Source organism: Gavialis gangeticus, unplaced genomic scaffold, assembly GCF_001723915.1.
Source record: "Gavialis gangeticus isolate Ggan-Ray unplaced genomic scaffold, GavGan_comp1, whole genome shotgun sequence".
Classification (NCBI taxonomy): Eukaryota; Metazoa; Chordata; order Crocodylia; family Gavialidae; genus Gavialis; species Gavialis gangeticus.
Window position 1 is genome coordinate 47508264 of NW_017729032.1, and position 9813 is coordinate 47518076.

Here is a 9813-nt window from a genome sequence, read left to right on the forward strand (position 1 = left end):
CACACACACACACACACACACACACACACACACACACACACACACACACCCCCCTCTCAGCATTAGCTAGCATACCACGTGCTTAGGGTCCATGGGGCTGAGGTCCATGTGTGGGAGTTGGGAGGGAGGCAGGGATTCCTGCTTAAGCAGTGAGGGGCCGGGATAGTGCAGGGGGAAGCCAGGCAGATGCTGATGTACCTTCAGTCTCTGCCAGAGCACCAGCCAGGGAGCAGAGGGGAGGGGTCAGCCCTGCTGTTGAGCAGAGAGCCCTGCCAAGCCCAGAAAGCACACTAGAATGCTGGGGTAATTTGGTTCATCTTAAACCAGCAAGGGGTCTTGGACAGACATTGCATAAACTAGTTTGAGCCAAATCAGGTAAGTCTGATACTGCATTCAACCAGGTTTATCTCAAATCAGTTTCAGCATTCTCAAACTGGTTTATGTGTAATGTCTGTCCCTAACCCAGGACATAAGTCCAGCTACAGCTGTCCCACCACCTGCTTTGTGGCTTTGAGCAGTGACAGCACTTACCATTCTGCTCCCTGTGCCCAGGCCCCAGCAATCTCCATGATGTTCCTGGGAAGTCCTTGACTGGGGGTTAGGGATTTAGCTGGGCAAGCTCTGTCCATTCCTAGCCATCCTCTCCCTGCACGGGCTGCTTGTGCAGCTGCCAGGGGTCTCTGCCAGGAGCTGGCCATGAGCGCCCTGAAGGCCCACTGCTGCTGCAGGGGAGCTGTGTGCTATGCGGGGGCAGGCAGGGGGCCCGTTCCTCCCACATAGACCTCACCACATCCCTACTTACCAGGGACAGAACTTGGGTCTGATCCAGTGCTGCAGCTTTGCCCCACTCCTATTTGCACCAGCATGCTGAGGCAGTGTGCTGGACCAACAGGGACATGTGGCAAGCATAGAGACACTCTGGCTGGGAGCTAGAGTGTCTCTCTGGAGGACCCAGCCTCCACTTGCCTGAAGGCAGGCTTCAGGAGCATGCCCTGCACCACTTTTTTCAGCATTTTTTTTTTTTTTTGATATCAGGATTTCCTGGTGTCAAATTTAGAGCCCGCATTGCAAATATGCAACGCAGGGAACATTTTTTTCATTCTCAGCATGCCTCTTGTGGCATCTCAACTGTTTTGAGACGCCACAACAGGCATATGCTCGCTCGTCTGGTCGTGGCCACAGGTCTCATCTTGGATCCTCTGTAATATAAACATGCTAATACATTTTACCTGATTCACTTGGTTACCCATCATAAGCCAGTTTTCTTCCATATATGTAGAAATGGAAATCAAACATGGAAACAATCCCAATCCTTATGTTACGTTATGAATGGTGGAGTACCTCATGGGGGCAAAAATGGGCTATGTGTTAAATGTGCACCTTGTGTATATATGTTTGTTGCTGGAATGAGGAGTTGTACTTTGCCTTGGGAAAGTTTTAAATTATTAACCTCAAAATCTTCAGTTTCCCCAGAGTATACTGTAGGAACCAAACATTAAAGTTTAGATAACCAAAACACTCTTTTGCATGGAAAATGTGGCTGGATGGGAAGGGATAGGACAAAGGTTCTTTGCATTTATCATTGCGTTTATAAGGATCCAAAGTAGTATCTGCAGAATAGGGACCTTGTAGGGTATGCAGATAATGTGGGGTGCTCTGGCTGAGGTCTAACCAAAGCTCCATGAATGGAAACTATCATTTTCTGGTCTGTAACATGATGCTTCTGCATTTGCAGCCTATAGAATTTTATATCATTGTGTAGTATCACGAGCATAGATTTAACTCCCTATTATGGTGAGGCCTTTCAAAAATACTGATTTTTTTTTTTTCTTATTTTTAAGTTACCTCCCTCTGAATGAGTACTTGTCTTATTTTATGTCACATAGAATATAATTTTGTATTCACATGAATCCTTGCTGCAGCTTCCCTTTATGAATTGTGCTCTAGTTTCTTGTGTCTTCCCAGTCTTCTCCCATCTTATCTACTCTATTATTATCATCACTTTTTGTTTGCCATGTGTTTTTCATTGTGTTCCCATGTACACCCAAAACAGTCTTCCTGCTCTTATTCATCAACACACCTTTTTTCCTTTAGCAAATATGACTTGCAAATGGGTCCCTATAGGAGATCTCTCTCCTCTTCTTGTCCACTCCTGTATACTCTACACTGGAAAGAGCAGCTACTGATTTCTTGAATTTATGTGGTCTTAAAGACTGCAAGATGTTCAGGGTCCAGAAAGTGTCTCATTTCTGTTATGTAAAGTACAGGATAAACTCAAACAGCCACACACATATTTTATAATAATTATTTTCTCCCCACACACATTATCTTGTATTTTTCCCAGCTGAATCTCATATTCTTATTTTTTTGCCCATAAAGACTGCTCGTATATAAGGACTGAGAAAACAATTCAGTGAGATTTGTTTCCACACAGTTATAGAATGTGTCTGAAGTGCCTGCTGCTTTGTTGAAATGCATGGTTCAATAGTTTTCTAGCTTTACATTGATCTCAGGATGCCAGTGACAGCAGTATGTGACAACATAAGGATTGCTGCTTGTACAGAATATAATTGTCAGCATGGTATCGGAAATGAAAGCCAGCTGGGAAAATGTTATCTAATGGTAGGAAGCCCTCTGCTAATAATGAAGGACCAGCAGAGGCAGAGTGGTATATCACCCCTGAATGCATTAGGAAAATGGAGATACGGACTTCTTTTTTTAAAGATAGAAATCTATGTGAGAACTAGGTCACATGTGCCTGTTTAGTGGGGAAAAATAAATGAAACCTAGGATAATGTAGAGAAAGGACAATAGCATTTTGCTGGGCTCGAGATAGCTTAGAGCAGGTCTGTGCATTCATGCTGAGGAATTTCTTCTTCACTTATCATTTTGTCTCAGCTGCTAGTAGCTTCAGAAAAATACATTCAAAATAAGATTTTGTATATCCAGCCTTAAAGGGTTATGACCTTCATCACACTTGGTATTGTGACCCTTCAGAAATCATACACAGTCCGTATCTAGCAATCATCTCTGAAGAGGAGTTATTAAAAAAGAATTAGCTAAATAAGTTCATGAAGCAGGAGGACAGATGGCTCCAGGGGATATCTGAAGCATAGGGGTGCATTTCCCAGATACAGACTTTTCACCAACTCTGCTAGGTACCTTCCTGGCATAAGGTGTGAGCTATTAGTGTGTTGGGGGAGGCTGGGATTCTCTGCTCTGGCTATTCTTTCCAGTTGGATGACCCTGAGAGGGCAATTCAGAGTATACATTAGAGCAGCCCTAATTTATTGGTGGAAGCCTGAGCTGAGAACGGAGGGAGTTGAAAAATGGCTGGAAGCAATTATTTTTCCCTTCTTCCAAACTATTCTTCCGGTCACTGAAGCTATGAAAAATTGAGGGGTGCACAGAGACATGCACACATGCAAATATATATATATATAAATTAGCATTATGAAGGTTGTAGAGGCAGATATTGAAAAGTTAGAAAATGCTGGAATTAAGGTTGCACATATATTCTTACATCACTTACTCTTTTGTGTATATACCTGAAGATACACTCCTGAATTCCATGACTGTCCGCTGTTTTTTTCCCCCCACAGGGCCCCTGTCTTCCTCACTATGTCCACATCATTGTCTTCGACAAATATTCTCTGTTCATTTAAATCGCACAGCCTTTGCTGTGCTTCCTAGTTGCTAGCTGGATAGTGGGGCTCAGCATTGTTGAGAGTCCAGAAAGAACAGTATCCCTGATCCTAGTTCCAGTGACTCTCCTGCTGTGGCCAGGAACAACTATTATGAGTCCATAGTTCTTCCTGCCGCTCTTGCCCGGAACATGCTCAGTCACCCTCTGTGCATGGTACATTCACCATCTGGTCACACAGAGGAGCTGTGAGGTTATGGAGCATGGTCACTGAATATGGGCTCTTTAGAGATTTTAGCTGCTAACTCTCTACAATGTGTGTGTGAACTGGGTTTTCTCAAAATCATATAATTTGGCCAAGCTTTGACAGATTTTCATGGGGAGAGCAAAAGCCACATGTCTCACAAAAAGGTCACCCCTGCCAAATTTTAGGCCTTCGTTCCAAAATATGGGGACTCAAGTGCTTTTTATTTTAACATGGGCAAAAGTGCCATTGGTCAAAAGAAGTTATCACCTAAAGATATCATTGCCCTCCATATTTTTCCTATACTAATTCATGGAAAGTGTTGACATTTTTTTGACTGAAATTGCTTAGGTTTCTGTTTAACAAAGATACTAGCTATTGAAAAAGGAGCCTGATAAAAGGAAATGTTGAACAACATTTATAATTGGTATTACTACCAGCATTACCCCACAGCTTCAATATGTAGCTAATCTATTTGTGAACAATATTTTCTAGCATTGCTACTGGCTTAGATTATGAAACTAAATTATTTAAAAGCCTTTTTATTATTCACATTTGTTTGTTTTTGTGTTTTCAGAAAGAACAGGCCAAAACAATTAGCTAATCAGGTTTGCTTTTGTTTACAGTTAAGAGTTGAATTATCAATACTGTGCAGTGTTTGGGAGCAGCTGTTACAAGCCCATCTAAGGAATGAAAGAGGATACTGGGTTACTGAAGGGAAAGGTTGGCTTGTTTATAAAACCCGGCTGAACCAGGATGTTTTAAAAAATTGTACAAACAATTATGTCGGTAGTAAGTATGAGAATAGAAATCGAAGGCTACCATCACCGGGTGCCTTCTCACCAGCGTTTGTCATTTATTTTAAGTTATGTATAAATCATCTTATAGGCAGGTAGATGTATACTGTCTGACTGTCAGGCATGATGTTAGGAGAAATATGAAAATAAAATGAAAAAGGAGGTAATTAACAGGAGGTTTAAAGAGAAGGTAGGTTGGCAAGTACAATACTTGCAAGGCAGGAAAGAAGAGAAGAGGAGGAATAGAAAACTTGCTGGCTGACAAGGAAGAACCCTGCTGACCTCCTTTTTGGACAATTGTTATTCCTATGGTTAGCACTTTTGCTGTAAGAACACCCTTACATTGTACAGAGCCCCTTTGCTGTAAGTTTGCCAGGCTCTGAAGTTCTAGTTGGGTCACACACTTGGGGGCATGACACAGTGCTGTCTGCAGTGGTGCAAAGTTGGCATTAGAGCCTGAATTTAACAGGACAAGGCAAGGAGCAGACATAGCTAAACCTCCTATGGAGAGGTCATTAAGTAATGCTTAGGAATGTGGTTATGTGAGTGGTTCCCTGGGGCCTAGACTAAAAGATCCAGGAGAGTCCTATGTTCTCTAATCTCCCTGGAGACATCCAGTACATAATCTGTATCCTTGGGTTTTGCTAACACAGGAATCAAGGACTTGGCATACTGATCACATTGAAGGCTTTCCTGTGGCTTTAGGAGTTATCTTAATGAATGGAATTTTGGTTCAGTGAATTACATTTTTTAATGAGAATCATTTTAAAACCATATGCTAGCAATAGATCTAACAGTTTAAAATGTGCCATGTGCCTCTTTCATGCCTGGTAGATGATGTAAAGCAATACATTGTAAAAAAACAAAAGAAAACCAAAAACAAAAAAGCAAACCAACCCTATCTACTGTTATTTTAGAATGTTAATAGTTGTATTGGATGGTGCAGAAATAATCTACTCAGGGAAGTCATGAATGGTGGTTTTTCCAATCAAAATTATATGGGTCTTGATCTGATCTCCATTATACTGATGCAAATCAAAAGCCACTCGTGTCAGTTACATTACTGTAGATTTGTACTAACTTAACTGAGATAACAATCAGGCTTTGTGGTTTCTAATCAAGTCTGATATTACCTTCTTGGGTCTTTATAAACTCTTAAATGGCACCCTGTGGTAAGGAGCCAATTGTGCTATCATAATTGTTCAGCTTTATGGTATTTTAATGTAATCTTGTCTAATTGTTACTTCTACCTTTTATGCAAAGAAAATACCAAACCTCCTCTGTTGTGTTGCACTTAACTCCAGTGGAGATCCACATTTGTAATTTTTAGTGTACATGGAAAGACAAATATTTTTGTTCTAGAAAGGAAGCTATGTGAATCTGCAATATGGATGAATTAGACACTAATAAGAAACACATTGCCTTTATGTACTGTAATGGGAAATGTAGGCTCTCCTTCTTGAGTGTGATAGGAAAAGAAGGGGCACACTTTTAAAAGAGTGGGGCAGACTAGGCCCCACCTCCTTCTCTGACTATGTAATGGCTGCAGGCAGCTGAGGTCAGGGAGCTGCCTTAAGGGCAGCCTGGAGGAAGAAACTTGAGACATAGCAGAGCCTGGAGCTGAATCCAGGGGATTGAAAAGTCCGATATGGAGCCTGGAAAGTCACAGATGTAAGAGACAGAGAAGTCTGCACATTGTGGGACTGATCCCTGGGAGGATTTGTGGAGGGCAAGAAGCTAGGGTGAGAACTTTTTTCCTGTTGCAGGCAGTGCTCCACAAAGTAAAGACTCTTTTCAGAGAGTAGACACACTGATGACTGAGACACCAGAAAGTCTGTCTTCCAACCTGGACTGAGGGCCTATACCCAACTTAACACCAAGATGTGGGAGGTAAGGTACTCAAATTTCCAGGTAGTTGGAAGTATAGGTACTGGGTGGTGGTCTCCTGTAGAGAGCGGCTAAGACAGGGGATCCTACTGAAGAAGCTATTTGTCGTAGTACATACAGCTACATCATTGGTCTTTGATCCTTCAAGTTGGATAACTATCTGTAAAGAGAAAAATATGCAAAATAATGAATTGGTGTAAAAACCAAGGAAATAATATATAGTTTATATGACAGAATTAGGCATAATTGTATGCCTGTCTTCTTTCCCTATTCTTTTTGTCGTTCATTATCTCAGATTGACTTTGTAAGGCCCTCTTGGTTTGTGAATTAGTGTAATCAGCAAAGTGAGGCCTTAAAGAGAGAGCATGATAAAAAACAATAAATAATATTTATTCTCTCTTATACTTTATAATAGCAATTTCCACAATATGTACATGTTGTTCTTAAAAGTTAAATAATGAAGATGATACTAAGCTTCATAATTAAGTTATTCCACTGATAACTCCAAGCTGTACATTATCGGGACATCAAACTGTGTGTTCAGCACTGTCTTGAGCTACCTTACTTTGCGTAAAAGCTATCTGCAGTCTTGAACTGTTGAGAAAAAGGAAATATTTTTGGTCTTTGTGTGCTAAGGTGCCCCCACCATCTCCCCCCAGTCTCAGTTATATATTTTTGTATGATATTGCTGGTTTTGGTTCGGATTTGTGTTCTATGGAATTGTTATTTGAAGTATCCATGTCAAAAGTACAGTAAAGCTGGGATCAATTTTTTGTTTTATGACAACTTGCTAAAATAAATAATATTGAAAATATTTCCAGCTTCTACTATTAGGACATTTCCAGTGGGAAGAGAATCAATCCCCAAATCTGTAACTTGTAAGAAGCCAAGAATAATTCAATATATGAAAAGGCCTTGCTTACATTAAATCTATCACTATTTAAAAAAAAAAAAAAGCGTTTTAAATTTAAAACTGTCCCTTCATTTGTTTATGTACCTAGAATCCTCTGTTGATGAAAAGTTCACATGATCTCCCTGCACTGTGGGGTTCTAATTTGCACAGCATCTGATGAAGTGAGTTCAGGCTCATGGAAGCACATTTCTGATTTAGTTAGTTTGTAAGGTGCAAAACTGCCATACCTTCTGCTTGACTTCAGACTAACATGGTTCACTACTTCTCTTAGTTGAAAGAGACATAAAACCATGGATAACTCTCTAATGCCTCAATATTTATTTATTTTTTAATCTAGTATATAAAAAATATTGCTGTCAGGGGCTACACACATGGGCTTCTGATAGATGTTAAACCCCCCCCCCCCCCAAAAAAAAAACAAAAAACCCAGACAACCCAACACTTAACCAGAAGATGAGGTACATTAGTTTGACCTGACCTAGCTCCTTAGCATCTGTATAGATTCAGCCAGGCTTTTTGGCATTTTTATCTAAAGTCGATTCAATCAGCTATTAGATAAAAGCACCAAAAAGCCCTGCTGAAGTGCCTGATCTATACAGCCATTAGGTGAGCCAGGTCAAACTAATGCAGTGACTCTTTTGGGCATACTCTGGGCTCAGCACAGGAAAACATTGAGTTTAAAGGGCCTCCTTTTTTTTTTACACCTGTTTAGCAGCCATGATTTGTTTATGCTAATAGAAATATGCAAATAGCTTGTTGTAAGTCTTGACCAACCTCCTCCCAGTCCTTTTTGCATATGTTGTCTGACTACAAATATACTGAATATAAATACATTTTTCTGAAGACACTGTTTTTCAGTGCAGCCAGCACAGAGACTATTTCCTGCTCACAAATACCTATTGTTATGCTTCTAGATGATATGCATATACATCCAGGGTTGAGCATTAGTCCTATAGGTTTTGGTCTTAGCAGATTTTCTTTTTCTTGCATAAACTTACCAGAAACAAATGCACCTGAAGCTCATTTAATGAGTATTATATTCTTTACTGAAAAGAAACAACAAATGTTGGCCGACTCCGATTCATAGTCAATTCGGAACTGCCTACATGCCTTTCTTATATGTTTCTCACCTAACTGAGTTACCTAAATGTAGATTCCACCAGTTAGTTATCCTCTGAATCTGAGCCTCCAGGAAGAGTCTGAGACTATATGCAAAAAAATATATTGTATTCACCAGATATGTGGCTGGTCAGACCCAAATGAATACATATTCTTAATAAACACATGTGCTAATGTATATTTGGAATATTCTCAGCTGTATGTAACTGTCACTTTAAGTGTAGTAGCACACCTGAGTGGAACTCATTTAAACAAGCCATTGAAGTTGACTGCCCAGTAAAGAAAGGAAACTTTTTGGAGAGGTACACTGCATTTGAGGAAACCTGTCATGCTTTTCACTTCCCTGACATGGTATAAATGTAAAAGTGCCAGCCCCAGGGGCAGGCGTGACACTTCCTGATGGCCCTGCAGCTCTAGCTCCACTTCGGCTCTAGGGTACCCTTCCTTTTCCCTTTTCTGCCATGCCTTTATTATAATTATTAGAATGTGAAAGGGGAGGCTGCCCTGGAGCAAACCCTAGTCCACTGAATGTCAGTGGCATCCCCTTAATCCTGCTGTTCCTGGTCCTGCACTTTCACTAGGTGGGCCCTCCTGGCCTGTCTGTGCCTCCAGGGCTATTTGAGCCCTCCAACCTCCTCTGTAAACTTGCCCGTGCCTTGCAGATGTTGCCATAGAATCACTCTTCCTTATTGGGACCCTGGCCTTCTTGGCCTCTGCCCCCTTCCTCTTGCTGGGACTTCTAGCCCAGTTCCATAGAGCCAGACCTGGCTTCTGGGTTCCAGCTTCAACTCGCCTTCCTTGGTCCTGCTTGGGAACTGGGCCCATGGCCCTGTCTGCTTGGGCAAGGCTTCAGCCTCCCACTAGGCTACAATCCCCCTTCCTGGTTGCCACCTGCCAGCACCATAAGCCCTGTCTCTGGCAGGGCTCAAAGCAGCCATGTACCTCTTAGGCAGTGCTGGGACCTCCATCACCCCTGATAGTTACTGGTGGACTGAGTTGGGACTATAGCCCAGGAATAAGCCTTCTGGCTATAACACAAACTCCATACTGGGTCTGAACACAAACACCTGCTCCTTGACTGTATCACAAAGCTTCCCCTGCTCTGAGTGATACTCCCCTGCAAATCTGCAGCATTCTACTTGCATTTGCCAGGGTAGCCCAAGTGTCAGTCAGGAACTCCTCTGCACCCGTCTTGCTCAGGAGCTCTTTC